The 15,489-nt window shown below is 45.2% G+C and overlaps 1 protein-coding gene across 4 annotated transcripts in view; it reads right to left on the bottom strand.

The window, feature by feature from the left end:
- The window catches only part of LOC111865139 (protein N-terminal asparagine amidohydrolase), a 228,724-nt gene that overhangs the window by 155,236 nt on the left and 57,999 nt on the right, over positions 1-15,489 (bottom strand). Inside the window, exon 1 of one of the 4 annotated variants that reach the window (XM_023852922.2) lies at positions 11,639-11,777. The exons of the other annotated variants lie outside the window; for them this stretch is intronic. The gene's annotated coding sequence lies outside the window, so the exon portion shown is untranslated. Of the gene's footprint in view, positions 1-11,638; positions 11,778-15,489 lie in introns of those variants that run through there. 4 annotated transcript variants of the gene reach the window in all.

The following is a 15,489-nucleotide window of genomic DNA, read 5'->3' on the forward strand; positions in this document are numbered from 1 at the left end:
TAAGAATTTTTCTGTAATATATTACGCACAGTATTTTTAGGACTATCAATTTTGATTTCCTTGACAATTGTTACTGAAGTGTAATGAGTGTAAAGACTTACATAAAAAGTGATCATACAGTTCTGAAAATTGTTTTTAGGATTTAACAAGTTTTGAAATGAACTTACAGTTTGCTCCTTGAGGGGAAGTAAAATAAGAAGCGAAATGCTCCCTAATATTAATTCCCGATAAATTTCCGCGAACTCCGTAAGGAGGAATACTTTCAAGTGGGCACTCATACACTGTATCCATAAAGTGAATACGGTCTTTCTGCCAGACGTAATTATGCAGCACGCAACAGGCTTTTTTTTTCTTGCAAATTTACAATCTACTCCATAGTAGCAGCATGAGTAATTAGTAAATGGTTTAAAATTCGGAGGCTTGTGACGGGTACCATTCAGTAATGGTTCTCCGTATGGTCACACTTCATCGAGAAGGTCTTCTGGCCAGATTTTTTTCAGTCTTCTGTTTTCTAAGGGCTGAATGAATAGGTCACTTATGAGCTGGTTTACATGCTCTGTTGTTCGGTCTTTGTATCTGTTTATGTTTGACTTGATTTCATCTTGTATTAATGGTACAACAGGCTTTTACTACAGAATCACAAAATTCTACTCCAACTCCAACTATCGGCCAACTAAAAATTGTATGTGTGCGCACGTCCCTCGACAGTCGTTGGGCCTCAACGATCGTGCACAACTATCGGCCAACTATCGGCCAACTAAAAATTGCATGTTGCCACAAGTATACAGCAGAAACAATATTGCACCGCAGCGTTTTTAGATATTGCGCAGGCTTCTGATAAAGTCTGACATACTGGATTACTACACAAAATTAAGAACAAATTGCCAAGTCCATACTATCTACTGTTAAAATCATACATCTCAGAAAGGTGTTTCCAACTAAAATACAACAATGCCTATTCTAGCCACAAACTAGCAAAATCCGGGGTACCACAAGGGAGTGTGCTTGGGCCTTTGTTATATCTAATATACACTGCATGTTTGCCAACCAACAACACCACAATAGCTACCTTTGGAGACGATACTGCTCTCCTAGCAACAGACCGTAACCCGGCATTGGCATCGCAATTTCTTGAACACCGTCTGGACCTGCTATAAGAATGGTTCAAAAAACGGAAAATCAGGATAAACCAAACAAAATCTTCTCAGATAACATTCACAACAAAGCGCACACACTGTCCACCAGTCACAATCGATAATTTGCAAATCCCAGTACAGACAGAAGTAAAATACCTCGGCCTATACCTAGACCAGAAGCTAACTTGGCAGAAGCACATCAAGACAAAACGCCAACATCTAAACCTAAAAGTACGACAAATGTCATGGCTCTTAGGACGAAAGTCCAAACTCAGCCTAGAAAACAAGACTTTAATTTATAAATGCATATTGAAACCGATCTGGACGTACGGAGTTCAACTGTGGGGGTGTGCTAAGCCTTCGAACACCAAAATAATTCAAAGACTCCAATCAAATGTACCAACGCCCCATGGTATGTCTCGAACTTCACATTACACAATGATCTTCAAATCCCATTCGTCACAGAAGAAATCAAAAGATATTCTATCATATACCACAACCGACTAATGGGACACGGAAACAGTTGCGTAACTGAACTAAGCAACCCATTAAACATCAGACGAAGACTAAAACGACAATGGCCCTCAGACTTAAAAGAACACAGGGTTGAAGATGGGTAGCCGTACTCAGCAACATAATGCATTGTATACTACATAGGAGAATCATCACTGGATGATCACTCCGCACAGGTGATTTCTTACAACATATATACTTATTGCTCCCTTGTAGAAGATTGTAAATTGCAAGAAGTAATAAAAAAATATTTTAAAGGGTCGTTAACAAAGGAGCTGGTATGACGACGTGCAACGGGCTGGACAGCCGGAGCTCGATTCCCGGTAGGGGCAAGACGTTTTCTGTTCTCCGGCGGCCAGATAAGACTTTGGGACTCATCTCGCCTCTTATCCAATGGGTACAGAGGGGCTCTTTCCCCGGGGTAAGGAGGCCAGGGCTTGAAGCTGATCACTCATCTCCAACTAGTACCGAGGTCAAGAACGGTGGAGCAAAGCTTCCACTCCCCCATACGTCATTTCTTTTCTTTTACTGTCAACAGAAGCTGCATATTCTTCAAACATTTTAGCCATGCATAATTCCCAGATCCTGTGATAGATATCATTAACTCCCACCTCAGAATTTCGTGCATCCTGTATTTTGTATTGTTCGTTGTAGGAAGTAAGAAGTACGAGTCTTCAGTGGTGAGGTGGGATAGCTCAGTCGGCACAACAAGGTTACGGCCTGGACGGCTGAAGGATCAGGGTTCGATTCCCAGCAGGAACGAAAGATTTTTCTCTTCTCCGTAGCGTCCATACCGGCTGTGGGGACCACTCAGCCTCTTATCCAAAGAGTACCTGAGCCCGCCTCTTCGAAGTTAAAGCGACAGGAGCGTGAAGCTGATAATTTAGTGCCGAGGTTAATGGTGGAGGAGCTATACCTCCACTCCCTCATACATCTTCATGGTGGTGTACTTCATTAATTAAGCCGAGGAACAACACTGCATTACTTAGGAAGCATGAGTTCGGGTTTTCCTCCCCTCTTGCTCTCACCTTGGAGCATAGGGCTCATTTCTGTTTCATGACCATGTTTACAGACGATAGGACTCCTTGGGCGGGTGATCAGCTCGTCGCGAGGACTCTGCCTAAACACAGGACAACACAAACAGAATAAACGCTTACACACACCAAACATCCATGGCTTGTGTGAGATTCGAAGCCACGATTCCGGCTTCCGAGCCTTAGACCGCTCGGCTACCGTGATCGGCTCTCAAATACTATATTCAATCAAAATCCGTCTATTGGTTCGTGAATTAAAACATGCCAACACAGATGTGTGTTCATCTTGTGGTCGTCGTTCGAGAGACACAGTAACCGACTGTTGCCTGTGGGGAATATATTCTGCATTGTATCGCAAGTGGCTATTGTTTCGTTATTACTTTTTATCGAGTTTGTTTGCCATGTTTTAAACATGACTGAGAAATAGAACAGGAAAAAAGAAACTAATGTCATCCCACGTATTTACGCGTAGCCGGTCTCACTGGCAGTTTACTTGGTAACAGCACTTCGAATCGTCAGTTGTCAGCGCTATGTACAGTCCAATTTCTTAGACTTGACCGTTCTCAGCAGAATGCGCAGTGAGCCTGGCCGAGTCCACTAACTGACATAAGGATTGTGGGTTGAGTGTGGGTTATGGCAAGGCCTTATTTACAGAGCTTTACCTTAACCCCAACATTGCAGCTGAAACCACTACCCCGCAACCTCTTAACCATACTACTAGTAACGCACACCCAGAGGTCAGGTGTAAAAGCTCTGCCTATACTCAGCATTCTCGCATGCGTGTATTAAACATGTATATGAATTCAGCATGTGTTGTTGCGCTTATATTACGTCTGCCAGGTAATGGTTACCAACTCTTCATCATTCATAATTAATGAACAATTATATGCTTGATTAGATATCATTTCTAGTCGCTGAATTTCCGGTTATTGTCTGTGATGGAACTTGGTATATGCAAATCGCTATGGGGACATTTAAATTTGCATAGATAAGAAATGCATCATTTTCATTTGCCAGGGAATTCATGCAGCATGGAAATTCTCCTGTTGACTACTAATTAATGTGTTTGAGATACAGGTGTCCACAGAAGTTCTGTATTATCTTAAGGCGATCAGTATGAAAAGTAATGTCTTATGTGATGTGATTCCATGTAGTCTGGTTGAAGTTTGCCGACGTTTCGGAAAAAGAGGAGTAATTCTAGTAAGATCCGGCAATGAACAAACAGAACTGTGCTTCTTGTGTGTGGGTTTTTTCTTTTTTTTTTTTTTCGCTTGGCTTCCTCTTCTACCCTGAAGATCTGAAGATGCAGGCATTTCGTTCCTCTGATGTCGGTAAACGTCGACCAGACTACATAGCGACACACCTCAGTTTCAGTCACTGCTGGTGTGCAACTAGTCCTCGTTGGAAGTTAAAGTTGTCCCTGTGCTTAACTAATTAAGCACTACGCCATGAAGGTGTATGAGGGATTTGATGTACATATCCACGTATTCTTCACTTCGGCACTGGTTGGAGGTGAGTAATCAGCTTGATGCTCCGGCCACTTAACCCCCGGGGAAAAGTCCCCGACACCCAATGGATAGGTGGCTGGGAGGACCACAGAGCCCGGTCTGGACGGCGTGGAGAGAAGGAAGATCTCGCTCTTACCGAAACTAGAACTCTGACCTCGATATACACGTACTGACTGAGCTATCCCCAGCATCAGGAGTGCAGAAGCTATATTTGTGTATATCTGGCGTTTATAATCAACGGTAAGTTATCATTACTCAGCACTTTCGATGTGATCGATGATATGTGACTACAGAAGAGGGGAAGCATGATATGCGCGCGCATTGTCCCGGTCACTGTGCAGAGGCGCGCGTGGCTCTCTCTCTATATTTTTTTCTGCTTAAATCTTTAACTGAAAATGACAATGAGTAATCTGACAACCAGAAAATCTTACTGACTATTAATTTGTTTTAAATCCACCAGTGCCTCATAAAGCATTCAATAACTGTCAATTTAAAACCTGGGAAGCCATATCGTTAATCAATTCACGTATGAATTTTCTGTTACGAAATATTACTATCTGTCCGCTCTTACCCGACACCTGTCACGTTTTCGGTTGCTGTTACTCAAATGTTTAACAAATCTGTCGACGTCGCTAGTAACAAATAAGATGGCTGCTCACACTGAGTTTAGACTCAGAATTTAAAACGCTATGAAATAACGGTTCCCAAACTTTTTGCGCCTGGTACAACTTCGAAACAGTTAAATTATCACTTGGACTCCCATGGAAAGGAAGAACTTGAATAATGTTTACTAATTTAATAACATGTAGCCATTAATTCAACACTCAATAGTGGCGGAGAAAAAGTATATGAACTGTGTATATATAACATCAGTCTTTTTGGGAACACCTTAAATACTCGTATTACCAGAACGATACTAATACACCAAACTGTTTTGGGAAGAACTAATCGACTACTTTTCTTTGATACAACAAGGACCGATGGGGCACGTGGTAGCGTAGTTGGTTGAGGCACTATGCTACAAGCCGGAAAGTCGCGGGTTCAAGTCCCGATAAGGTCATTGGATTCTTTGCAATTGACCTAAGCTTTCCAGCCGCACTATGGCCCTGGGGTCGACTCAGCCTCAAACAGAAATGAGTACCAGGAATACTCTTGGGGGCAAAAGGGGGCCGGCGCGTAGGGCTGACAACCTTGCCTCCATCTGTGAGCCGATTCTCTAGAAAATGTGGGAACCTCAACATCTCACAACCTTATGGTCCTTCACGGCCTGATACTGGGATAGCTTTACCTTTTTCTTTACTTTACAACAAGGACCGACAATAAAACTGCGCCCCAAAGAACTATTCGTTGCCGCAGGAATGTGTTTAAGGAGCCCAACGATAGAGGCATACACAGAGGCCCATAAATTCCCCTTTCATACGAAACGGACAGCACATAAATCGAGTCGTCAAATAACTGTTGCGTGTGTACTCTTTGGCCCAGGAAACGTGTTTACCGAGCCGTTGCCTGGCAACGACAGGCGGGATGCATATACAGAGACACGTAGAGATGATGGGGACTTAGGAAATAGAACGTGAAGACAGTCTCAGGTGCTATGACACGTAAGCCGAGTTTCATTAAGATTTGTTCAGGAATACACAGACACGTACACAGCAAGGTGGGTTCACAAGACTACTTTTATTTTTCAAAACAAGGAAAGTAGGCTTGATAGGTAAAACTGTCCCTACTCTTAATTAATTAAGCACTATGCCATGAATATATATGGGGCAGTGCAGGTATAGCGCCACCATTCTTGACCTCGGCACTAAATGGAGGTGAGTACGACTCGGACGCTTTACTCCCAGGGGAAGGAACCGCCGGTACGGTATGGATAGGAGGCTGGGTGGACCCCACGGCCAGTATGGACACAGTGTCCCTGTCCCGGAATAAAACCCCGGTCATCCTGCCCGTAGCTCGTAGCTACACCGCCTGAGACATCCTTATTTTGAGAATAAGAGACCTGTTGATAGGCAAAGGCCTTGAAACAAATAAAACAGCCGTTGCTATGTAAAAGTGCGGGAAACACGCCTCTACAACAATAGAGTTACTGTTGGAAACGGTGTTATGCACCCCATTCCTATGTAGCTGCAACAGTTGGACTGCAACAATGGAGATGGAGGTGTTTTCTATGTGGTCCGTACAAAGACAAGTAGTAGAGTGAGTGAGCCGTGCGGAGGGGGAGACGAATACATTCACTGTGACCCTGCGAGTCGTAGGAGGCGACGAAAAGGGAAGTCTCACATCTGAGACAGTTAAAACATGGTCGCGAGTCACAAGGACCTCGAACCCCAGACACTACGCTGGCAAGGGCAAGCAGCATATACAAAAGACACTCGTCCTCTCATCAGAGAGGGCGCCCCCCCAAAAAACAAGACCGTAACTGTGAAACAGTAATAAATATCTGGTCACGAGCCCCAGATGGGGTTCCACACCAAGACTTGCTGACTGACTGACCGTCAGTCACAATGTGACTTTGACTCTTTGTTTCACACAATTACTTATGTCCGTTGAGAACGAGATATGTATGGGAGGGTGTGAAGGAAATACTTTGTGTGCTGTAGTTACAGTGAGACTGTTATAGTTCCTGTGCTAAAGTCTGTTACCAGGAAACGGCTAGTGCAGACTCTAATAATCAGAGGACACTAGTTTGTGTGTATCAGTGATCTGTAAAGTGTAGTCACGAGTCGTGAGTGTATAGTGGTCATTAAATTTATTCACCAATACAAACCCCATCTACAATCACACCCTTAAATCGTGACAGGACTAACACAATACAAGAAACATAATTTTCCCCGAAGGAAAAACGGCCGGAGCGTCAAGCTGACCATTCACCTCCATCTAATGCCGAGGTCTTCACGTCATGAAGCTTAATCAATTAAGAACAGAGACAAGTTCAACTCCTCTTGTTATCAGAACCGCGGGCGCGCTTACCGTAGGCAGCAGAGGTCAATTTACATATCGAGTTTTTCAAGAGTGATTAATGACGATGACAAATCTCAGTCTTCACGGTAATTTATGACTGTATGCATAAAGTTAAAATTACACCATTACGTTTATTTTTATGCGGTGTCCGAACCGACTGACTGTATGCATTACGACTGATGCGGAACCAAGCGCTGTTAACCGAAGTCGTTAACAAAACACACAAGCACGTAAACCTTCAGACAACTCCAACGCTAACTTCAAGGTGTGATTTATGTACGCTGGATTTGAGTTCCTCACTCCTGTCACTATGAGGCAGGCCCTCTGGGATGAGGCGTCGTATACAAGCGTCGCCGAAAAATAAAATTACGTCGGATTTGAGGTTATATGAAGAGTAGTACACTTTCTGGATGTGACATCACGTAGACAGCTACACGGTGTCACATACGGACGCTACGGACTGGACGACCAAGGGGTCGGAGTTCCGAGTCTCGGTGGGTGCAAGAATTTTCACTTCTCCATGTCGTCCAGATCGGCTGTGGGGTCCACATATCTCCTCCTATCCAATGGATACCGGGGGCTCTTTTCCGGAGGGTAAAGCGGCCCGGGCGTAAAGCTGATCAGTCACCTCCAGCTACTGCCGAGGTCATGAAAATGTGGGTCTATACATCCACTCCCCCATACGTCTTCATAGTGTAGTGCATAATTAGTTAAGCACAGAGACAACTTCACTTTTTACCTTTACATGATACCAAACCCCGACAGTAGCGCCATAGCTCAAGCGGTTAGTCGCTCGCTTCCCGTCGCGGCGGCCCGGGTTCGATCCCGGCTCTGGTCAAGTGGGATTTGTGGTGGATAAAGTGGAGCTGGGGCGGGTTTTCTCCGAGTACTTCGGTTTCCCCTGCTAATCTTCATTCCACCATATTCTCCATCACCTGGGACTGGTACAATAGGCCAATGAATGGCCGCTGTGCCGAGTGGACCCAGTTGGACTCCACCCCCCACTAAGCGAATTTGAAAGAAAAAATTTAAACCCCGATCGTCCGGTCCGTGTCCCGATCACTATACTGAGCTAACCCGCCTCCTTCGTAAATTCCACGAATCAAGGGCTAATTATTGCCCGCAGTCATGAACTTCATGGACATCAAGGTACTCAATTCACAAGCGAGTGCTAATTACCGTAAATTATTGTTCTCGGAACTGGTTATTAATACGACAATTAACTAAGCCCGCGTCAAATCTGTTTATTGATTCAGAGATTCGCAAACTTTTCCTCCGTCACAGCCGTGCCTACAGGCTCCAAGTCGCTGCCAAACACAAAACTGGCGGCTCGGTTGCGCTTGCGCAACACGCGGAACAACCAGCACACGAAGTCGCCTGTTCGTAACCCGTCTGCTTGAGCTGTGTCTGTCCTCTGCAGACATCCGAGCGAGCAGCGGACATCATTATTAAGGCAGCAGGAGACCGAAATTTTACATAAAAATGGTCAGTTTTGGCGATTCATTTCCATTCAAGTAACTCTCGTGCCTGAAGACTGTATGAGTAAATACGTCATATGAACACTGATAACAACATTTGAATAAAATTGAATAAATGTAAAGCTATTCCTGACACAAGCCGTGGAGGCCCATAGGGTTGTGAGACGTCGAGGATCACTCATTTTCTAGACAATAGGGTCACAGATGGCGGTGATGTCAGCCTTACGCACCGGCCGCCCTTTAGCCCCCAGGAAGATTCCTAGTACTCATTTCTGTTAGAGGCTGAGTCGACCCCAGGGCCAATTGAAAATTCCAGTGTCCTCCTCGTAAATAGAACCCGCGACCCTCCGGCTTGTAGCATAGCGCCTCAACCAACTACGCTACCGCGTGATCCGATTTAAATAAAAAAAAAATTGCAGTTAATTCATACATCAAGTAGCATACTATGAAGTATTTGTGTGACTACAGACGGGGTTTGGATTGGTGATCCGATTTTTTGACCACTTATACACACCACTCGGAACTACAAGTACTTACGACGCGATTTCTGATTTTCACATTTCAGAAATCACCGCAGTATCTGCTAAGCCTTTTCCAGCCTACTGTGTCTTCGCCAGTCGTTCCCTGACAACGGCTATAACAGTGGAGATTCTTCAGCTTCACGCGCTCAGATCGTCTTCTCTTGGCCGCCCATGCAGCAATCATGTCAACTGACAACTCAGCTACACGCCATTTCTCTCAGCCTCCCTTGCAGCCCTAAACTGAACTGGTTGCTCAAATTCTCATCTTCATAACTCCTTGGTGCGGACCGCGTAGACAACACCCCGTTTCCCCCGTTTCGTGCGTAACCGTTTCCGCGAGAACGTGTGTACTGAGCAGGTGCCCAGAAATTGGTCTGATATAACCGCGCTGATTTACACACACGCACACGCGCACACGCGCACGCGCACACACACACACACACACACAGGTCCTCTCCTGGTACCACAACTAAAACACTGAACTATATGTCGAATATTTATTACTGGTTGACAGTTACGGTCTTGTTTTTGGGGCGCCCTCTCTGACGAGAGGACGGGTCTGTCTTTTATATATGCTGCTGGTCCTTGCCAGGGCAGTCCTTCTTGGGTCTGAGTCCCTTGGGACTCTCGACCATATTTTACTGTCTCAGATTTGAGACTTCCCTTTTCGTCGCCTCCTACGACTCGCAGGGTCACGGTGGAGGTATTCGACCCCGCCTCCACGGAAAACACTGTCTCCCATTGTTGTGATGTATGTTTACAGCTTCGTTGCCTGGTTAAAGAGTTCCTACAGCTCCGTGCGCCCGCTCGGCAGGGAACGCATAGAAAACACAGTTATCCTTCTACTGTTGGCCGTTGTCTGGCAAAGCGTTCATCAAGACAGTTACAATATTTATAATTGCCCTGCGTTCGACTCAACCTAAAAGCTGAAATGAGTACCAGGAATCTTCCTGGGGGTAAGGGGCGGCTTGCCGGCGCGTAAGACTGACAACCTCACCGCCATCTGTGAATCAACTGTCTATAAAATGTGGGAGCCTCGACGTCTCACAACCCTATGGGCGTGGACGACTCGTTACAGGGATAGCTTTACCCTTTCTTTTTACCTTAGGCCAAGAGCACAATAAATCATTGAATGTCGCAGTCCAAGGGCCGGATAATTGTAGTACACCATTAATACATTCATAATTTAGGCCAAGAGCCTGGGCAAAATGGCGCTGTTGGACCATTCTTCCAGACGGACCTGGATGTGATTACAAAGAACTTCTGTGATATGACGCCGTGTGGTCTGGCTAATTACTGTCAGACTACAAGGCGATATATCACAGAAAATAGAAATCTTCAGAACAAGTCGTTATGCGTATCTGTAAAAGCAACCGTGACCATCCAAAAGTGTTTAATTCTCCAAACAGTTCACTACGAAGTCCCCACGAGTGGCTGACATTTCACCGAGTCCAACCCAAAGCGAAGGCCGTCACGTTGAAATACGTAGCGACCGTTTCCCTTCTATGTTGTACGGCCTGAGATGTCACGGACGGACTTTCTGTGATCGTAGAGTAACAGCGCTCGTGAATATTGGTAGGCTGGGCACATTATGGTGCAGGGATGATCAAACTGCACCGTGTGAGCCGCGCATGGCCCCTCGTCTCGGACACAAGACACGCTTGGACACCCACCACAGCGGGCGAACTTGTCAGCAGCCGAGTCGGAGCCAACAGGCTTACTCTTAATTACTAGCTCATGGAGCTGAACCTTTCCTGAGGAGAAGCCAAATCTGCAGCTATTCAAGAATTTTCCAGCACTTTATGGAACCTGAAAGTTCATCACCGTGTTCACAATAGCCCTCCACTGGTCCCCATCCTGGGTCAGATCAATCCAGCCCATATCATCCCATCCCATCTTATCTCTCTAAGATCCATTTTAATATTGCCCATCCACCTACGCCTTGGTCTTCCCAGTGGTCTCTTTTCTCGTCGAATGGTAGCATTAAATGAATTATGAATTGGAAAGGATGAGGAAGTGACAAGATACAATCCCACAACTTATTTAAGGAGGCAGAAGCCGAGAGAGCGTAGTCAGTATAGCGACTGGCTACAGGCCGGACGACCGATGGATCGGAGTTCAAGACCCGGTAGGTTCAAGAATTTTCTCTTCTCCACGTCGTCCAGACCGTCTCTGAGGCCCACCCAGTCTCCTATCCAATGGGTACCGTGGGCTGTTTCCCCGAGGTTAAAGCGGCCGGAGAGTAAAGCTGACCACTCACCTCCAACTAGTGCCGAGGTCAAGAACATGCAGATCTATACATCTACTCCCCCTTACGCCTTCACGGAGTAGCGCTAAATTAAGCACAGGGACAAGTTTACATTTTTACCTTTCGGGGACGACAGCCTGATATTATGTAAAGGTTACATATTTCTGCTACCCCATTATGTGATTCCGTGTCTTTCTTGAAGAGCTGGTAGTTACTTATCTGTTCATGAAAATCCTCACCTTTTATGGACTGTGACGGGTCATTACAGTGATCACAAGGGCCCGCGACTGGACTCTATTGTCAGCAAGTTGAATACACAATACACTCTTGCCTTCACTTCACAATAACCGAGCTCAGCTCATTTCGCTACCTTCTGAACTGGAATTATTCACTGGGAAATTAAGTTACTTCAGACACATCGGTACGCGTGTACACGCATGCGCACATGAAACGAATGGAATCCTGAAGAAATGGTCCGATCACCATGCCCCTGTAGCGTTCTTGCGTGACGGTAAGAGCATTGCCTTCCTCATCCTCATCCTCATCCTCAATGAAACGGCGGCCTAATATACCGTGTGCTGAGACTGCACACCATATCGTCACACGTGTGCTATGTAGTGCTTTCTGCATGATAACATCTGGCCCCTCAAAACGAAGGAAGCGAGTTATCTGACGGAAATAATACTCAACTATGAATAAGTTTTCCTCCGTCGAGACTCATTTCCAACAACTGCATAACACAATTTCCTTTTCACTACTGGGAACACGTGCGGCTGGAGCTATGCACTATCGACAAACGCACATGCGCGTTCGAGATGGGCGAGTTTCAGCACTGCAGTTTTGGGCGCATACTGTACTAACAAGACTTAACAAAAAGGAACATTACGAATCGTCACAACGTGCCACTCGTAAACAGGGATCATAAAAGAATGAAATATAACGAAACGGTGGCTAAGCATGAGAGATAATCACACTTCTGACCTACTGAACCGATCCAGAACTTGACAATATGTTATGTCCCATCAACCTATAGTAATATGTACTGCCATAAAACCGCTTATTTCTATGTAGGCGTACTTTACGAAGTAAAATGGGAAGGCATTCTGTTGAGGTTATGTCTGTTACCTAGCATCAGCAAGTAACATTTACACACATGTTCTTAAAATTCTACATCGTGATTTTTCACTAAACTATGTTCGGACAAATCCGACTTTCAGACAAAGCGATCAATAATAAAACCTAGTTTCCGTGATATTCTCCACGTATCCCATAAACCAAAAACTTGTACTCTTTGCCAAATGCATGTATAATTAGAGTGATCAAGTCAAAGAGGATGAGATGGACAGGGCATGTGGCACGAATGGTGAGGAGGAATGCATACAGGATATTAGTGGGAAAGCCAGAATGAGAGAGACCACAGGGAAGGCCACGACGTAGGTTGGTGGATAATATGAAAATGGATCTTAAGATAGGATGGGGTGGTACGGACTGGATCGACCTGGCTCAGGACAGGGAGCTGTAGAGGGCTTTTGTGAACACGGTAATGAACCTTCGGATTCCACAGAATACTGGGAAGTTCTTGAGTAGCTGCACAACTGGCGGCTTCTCAAAATGTGGCTCAACTCCATGAAGTTAGTTAGCTCCCTTAAACCAAACGATTTTGCTGAAATCTGATATGGGAGACTTTCACTAGTTTTGAAATCCATTTTTCAAATAATGAACAAATGAATGTATGAGGGGTGGGTCATATTAATCCGGACCTTGCACTGCGACCTTCAATTATCTATTGTGCTTCCCCTTTTAGATTGAACCGTTATCAATTCTACACTTCGAAAGAAATGTAAGACTTATTTTTCAAATAAGCTTAATGGTCTTCAGATGGAGCCACGATAGCTCAGTCGATATAGCGAAAGGCTACAGACTGGACGGTTGGGGTTCGATTTTCGGCAGGGGCCAGAGAAATTTCCTCTGCTCCACAGCGTTCAGACCGGACCGGCCCACTCAACCTCCTGTTTAATGCGTGCCGGGGGTAAACTGGCCGAGGCGTGAGGCTGACCACTCAGCAACTGGTGCTGATTTCAAGAATACGTGGATCTATACCTTCGCTCCCCCATACAACTTTATCTTTCTAATAGTATTCAGTGGACTACAAGGGCCGGCCAGGGAATTCGTGACAAATTTTAGTTTCTTATATTCATGCGAGGTTCACCTCCATCTAGTGCCGAGGTCGAGAATGGAGGAGCTATACCTCCACTCTCCCATGCGTCTTCAATTGTTCAATTAATTAGTCATAGGGAGAAATTTACCTTTCTACTTCATTCCTACAGCCCCCGTCACCCCATGGAGGACCTGTGGAGTCAGGAAAACAGAGTGCTTATGGGAGAAGTGAATTCACAAGATAGCAGCACTTGAGAGTGGAGCATGTCCTTAGTGAACTGTGAGGATTAACTGTGTAGATTAGGACACAGGAGTACAAGTGATTGAAAACAAGAATACTTCATAGTGATTTGAAATGATAGTTTCTCTGTTGAGATCCGTTGCCAGGAGACGGGTAGTGGAAGACAGAGATTCCTAGTGCGTGTGCAACGATGAACTGCAAATTGTGTGAGGCAGCGATAGCGCTGTATTAACTGTAACTAAGAGAGTGTAACCGAGGTGCCAGTAAATCCATTCATCCGAACTAGGACCCGTTGTTTGATCACGCGTACCCCCCCCCCCATACTTGACAATAACAACAATCTTGTTGTATGAACACAATTATGGCCGGACATTTCCTACTGCTGGAGCGTAAAATGTGTTTCCTGGCTGAGCGCATGTCCGTCCGTACAATACTGTGTTTGAGTTCCGTGGAGGGCCGTGGTGTTGGGTGGAAAGTGCTGTAGTTCAGGCATGATACATTCAAATATTTATTATAATTACTTACTTACTTATGGCCGCGCCATAGTTCAAGGGGTTAGCTGCTGGCTTCCCACCGCGGCGGCCCGGTTTTGATCCCGGGTCTGGTCAAGTGGGATTTGTGGTGGACAAAGTGGCCCTGGGGCGCGTTTTCTCCGAGTACTTCGGTTTCCCCTGCCAATCTTCGTTCCACCAAATTCTCCACCATCATAATCACCAGGGGCAGGTACAATAGGCCAATCAGTGGCCGCCGTGCCGAGAGGACCCAGTTGGACTCCAGCCCTCACTAAGCGAATTACTTACTTATGGAGCTGAGCCCTTCTTGAGGAGAAGCCAAATCTGCAGCTACTCAAGAATTTCCTAGCATTTTATGGAACCCGAAGGTTCATTATCGTCTTCACAAGAGCCCTCCACTGGTCCCTATCCTGATCCAGATCAATCCAATCCAATCCATACCATTCCATCCTATATCTCTACGATCCATTTTAATATTGTCCACCCACCTACGCCTTGGTCTTCCCAGTTGTCTCTTTCCTTCTGGCTTTCCCTCCAATATCCTATATGCATTCCTCGTTTCCCCCATTTGTGCTACATGCCCTGCCCACCTCATCCTCCTTGACTTGATCATTTTAATTATACCTGGAGGAGAGTACAAGTTTTATTACAATCACTTACAACATTAAGCATATCCTCTCCAATAAGTGTTTACTTGATTTTCTTGGCAACATACACACTGCTCGATAACTGTTCCTTCGTGAACAAAACGTATAGATGCCACCTGCTGCGCGCATGTCCGATCACATCAGTCGATTTGTAAAGCAAATAAAGCATTACCTTTTCCGACTACACCTCTCACATGATCTTTGATATTTTCAGACATAACTTCGATATGTCTACCGAATTACTTTCACTTCAGCATCGCACCGAGAGCCCAATCGTGTTCGCAGTACTGCAAATTATGGAATTATGGTTCATTTGCCAACTGAGTGTGGCTGCATATTTTTAGCAACTATTTCATCAACAAGATTACTGCGTTTCATTCTATCCGTCTGTCTGTCTCCCTACTGTAACCGCTCATTACCTACGGGACTACTTCTTAAACATTGATACTTGTTACATAATACCAATCTTATACTAAATGTGACTTATGCCCAGTTTTGCATTAACCATTCTCAGAATTCACAGCGAGGAATGT

Source organism: Cryptotermes secundus, unplaced genomic scaffold (assembly GCF_002891405.2).
Source record: "Cryptotermes secundus unplaced genomic scaffold, Csec_1.0 scaffold719, whole genome shotgun sequence".
NCBI lineage: Eukaryota > Metazoa > Arthropoda > Insecta > Blattodea > Kalotermitidae > Cryptotermes > Cryptotermes secundus.